The following is a 4,167-nucleotide window of genomic DNA, read 5'->3' as shown; positions in this document are numbered from 1 at the left end:
ATCGGTCACAGAAGGGGCTAACCTCCGGGCATACATTCAGGAAAAAGGGCCCCCTCAGCGCACCTTGACCTCCGGTTCGGTCCGGGAACCCACACTTAAGCCCCCGCTATGGCCACACTTAACCCGGCCGCGAAATATTTTCGTGCCCTGGTCTCACCATTTCAATATTGCGAGGCCGGCTTGCAATGGCGAAGTGAAATTGCTAGGCGGCTTTACAATGGGTGAAATTGCTAGGCGGCTTTACAATGGCGAAGTGAAATTGCTAGGCGGCTTTACAATGTCGGAAGTGAAATTGCTAGGCGGCTTTACAATGGCGAAGTGAAATTGCGAGGCCGGCTTTACAATGGCGAAGTGGAATTGCTAGGCGGCTTTACAATGGCGAAGTGAAATTGCTAGGCGGCTTTACAATGGCGAGTGAAATTGCGAGGCCGGCTTTACAATGGCGAAGTGAAGTGCGAGGCCGGCTTTACAATGGCGAAGTGGTGCGAGGCGGCTTTACAATGGCGAAGTGAAGTTGCGAGGCCGGCTTTACAATGTAAGCGACATTCGCGGGCGCTTTACAATGGCGGCGTGAAGTGCGAGGCGGCTTTACAATGGCAAAGTGAAATTGCGAGGCCGGCCAACACCGTTTGAGGATCATCACTTGATGATGCGTGGCTATCACCCCTTACCTAGTTCCCAGGTTGGCGTACATTTTCAAAGTGTCAAAAACACACTCCTTACGAAGCCGGCATTTGCTAGATGACATTGCGAATCCGGCTTTACAATGGAAACACATTTTCACACTTTGAAACTAGCTGTTGGATTCCGTAGCGAATGCGGCATATATGCTGCCAGCGGAACAGCATCAACAGATTATTTCAAAGTGTCAGAAACACACTCCTTGCGAAGCCGGCATTTGCTAGATGACATTGCGAATCCGGCTTTACAATGAAACATTTTTCACACTTTGAAACTAGCTGTTGGATTCCGTAGCGAATCGGCATATATGCTGCCCCGGAACAGCATCCAACAGATTATTTCAAAGTGTCAGAAACACACTCCCTGCGAAGCCGGCATTGCTAGATGACATTGCGAGATCCGGCTTTACAATGAAACACATTTTCACACTTTGAAACTAGCTGTTGGATTCCGTGCGAATGCGGCATATATGCTGCCAGCGGACAGCATCCAACAGATTATTTCAAAGTGTCAGCACTACTCGCGAAGCCGCATTGCTAGATGACATTGCGATCCGCTTCTATTAAACAACATTTCACACGTAGACCAGCTGTTGGATTCCGTAGCGAATCGGCATATATGCTGCCAGCGGAACAGCATCCAACAGATTATTTCAAAGTGTCAGAAACCACTCATTGCAAAGCTGGCTTTACAATGCCAGAATGGCTGGACACACACACACCATGTGGTTCATCTCGCATCCCACTCTGGTAAGTTCAGCGCTGGTGCGTTTGAAACTGCGTTGAACAAAACTTGGTCTTTTTTGAGCACGCAAGTTTATTGTGAAGGGTTAGAAGCACAAGGACCCTACCTGTATGTTGTGGGCTGTTACTATTATCCCTTTATCCATAATCCTATTACCATTTAGCACAGTGTGGTACAATGTCATTATGTAGTACCTTTGGAGATTGCTTTACGAACAGCTACTTTATTTACACCACTAGCACAGTGGTGCTTCATGTTTTTTGCAAAGCTGGCCTTCCGCGGCGGATGGTCAGACGGGTTTACAAGGCCCCGGAGAGCCCCCATCGGCCCACAGAAGGGCTAACCTCCGGGTATACATTCAGGAAAAGGGCCCCCTCAAGCGCACCTTGACCTCCGGTCGGTCCCGGAACCATGAACCCCCCGCTATGGCCACACTTAACCCGGCACGAAATATTTTACGTGCCCTATTCATTTCAATTTGTGAGGCCTTTGCAATGGCGAACTGAATTGCTAGCCGACAATGGCGAAGTGAAATTGCTGGCGGCTTTACAATGGAGTGAAGTTGCGGGCTTTACAATGTGAGCGACATTGGAGGCCGGCTTTACAATGGCGAAGCAAAATTGCGAGGCCGGCTTTACAATGGCAAGCGACATTGCGAGGCCGGCTTTACAATGGCGACGATGAAGTGCGAGGCCCGGCTTTACAATGGCAAAGTGAAATTGCGAGGCCGGCAACCCACGTTTGAGGATCATCACTTGATGATCGTGGCTATCACCCCCTTACCTAGTTCCCAGGTTGACGTACATTTTCAAAGTGTCAAAAACACACTCCTTGCGAAGCCGGCATTGCTAGATGACATTGCGAATCCGGCTTTACAATGAAACACATTTTCACACTTTGAAACTAGCTGTTGGATTCCGTAGCGAATGCGGCATATATGCTGCCAGCGGAACAGCATCCAACAGATTATTTCAAAGTGTCAGAAACACACTCCTTGCGAAGCCGGCATTGCTAGATGACATTGCGAATCCGGCTTTACAATGAAACACATTTTCACACTTTGAAACTAGCTGTTGGATTCCGTAGCGAGCCATATATGCTGCCAGCGGAACAGCATCCAACAGATTATTTCAAAGTGTCAGAAACACACTCCTTGCGAAGCCGGCATTGCTAGATGACATTGCGAATCCGGCTTTACAATGAAACACATTTTCACACTTTGAAACTAGCTGTTGGATTCCGTAGCGAATGCGGCATATATGCTGCCAGCGGAACAGCATCCAACAGATTATTTCAAAGTGTCAGAAACACACTCATTGCGAAGATTGCTTTACAATGCCAGAATGGCTACACACACAAACACCATGTGGTTCCAGTCTCGTCCAAATCTGGCCACCAGCTGGCTCCAATCGCATTGACGTATCTTGCTAATTTCACCGTCGCGGTGCATGCACCGATACATGGCATTTGCTTCAGTTAAACCCTTACACCTCCGCCGTATGAAAAACAACACTTTGGTTCTTTTTATCATGAAAGAACAGCAAGTTTATTGTGAAGGTTAGAAACACCAAAGGACCCTACCTGTATGTGTGGGCTGTTACCATTGCAGAGATTGTTACCCGTACCAACATCCCATTTCATCCCTTATCCCTAACCTTAACCATTCTAGCACAGTGGTGCGTAAGCACAACTGTCATTATTTACAGTGCCAACCACCTGCTAGGAGATGCCAGACTAGCACCCACAGGTGAGGGCTGTTACCCCACAACCCCCTTACCTAAACTTAACCATTCTAGCACAGTGGTGCCTAAACCCAACTGTCGTTATTTGCAAAGCTGGCCTTACAATGCCGGCTTGGATAGGTGGCATTGCGAAGCCGACTTTACAAGGCCCACCCAGGGGGAGCCACCCATCGGCCCACAGAAGGGGCTAACCTCCGGGTTATACATTCAGGAAAAAGCCCCCACCTCAAGCGACCTTGACCTCCGGTCGGTCCCGGAACCACACTTAAGCCCCCGCTATGGCCACACTTAACCCGGCACGGAATATTTTACGTGCCCTGGTATACCATTTCAATATTGCGAGGCCGGCTCATTGCAAGCCCGAACTAGTAATTGCGGCGGCTTTACAATGGCGAAGTTAGAATTGCTAGGCGGCTTTACAATGGCGAATTAAGATTGCTAGGCCGGCTTTACAATGGAAGTCGAAGTGCGAGGCCGGCTTTACAATGTGAGTGAATTGCGAGGCCCGCTTTACAATGGCGGAAGCAAAGGTGCGCGAGGCGGCTTTACAATGTAGCGAGTGCGAGGCGGCTTTAAATGTGACCGTGAAGTGCGAGGCCGGCTTTACAATGGAGAAGTGAAATTGCGAGGCCGGCCAACACACGTTTGAGGATCATCACTTGATGATCGTGGCTATCACCCCTTACCTAGTTCCCAGGTTGACGTACATTTTCAAAGTGTCAAAAACACTCCTGCGAAGCCGGCATTTGCTAGATGACATTAGCGAATCGGCTTTACAATGAAACTTTTCACTACTTTGAAACTAGCTGTTGGATTCGTAGCGAATCGGCATATATGCTGCCAGCAAGCATCAACAGATTATTTCAAAGTGTCAGAAACACACTCCTTGAAGCCCGGCATTTGCTAGATGACATTGCGAATCCGGCTTTACAATGAAACACATTTTCACACTTTGAAACTAGCTGTTGGATTCCGTAGCGAATCGGCATATATGCTGCCG

This window comes from Perca fluviatilis, unplaced genomic scaffold, assembly GCF_010015445.1.
Source record: "Perca fluviatilis unplaced genomic scaffold, GENO_Pfluv_1.0 PFLUV_unplaced_scaf_8, whole genome shotgun sequence".
Classification (NCBI taxonomy): domain Eukaryota; kingdom Metazoa; phylum Chordata; class Actinopteri; order Perciformes; family Percidae; genus Perca; species Perca fluviatilis.
The sequence above is the reverse complement of the archived record's forward strand: the minus strand, read 5'-3'. Positions refer to the sequence as shown.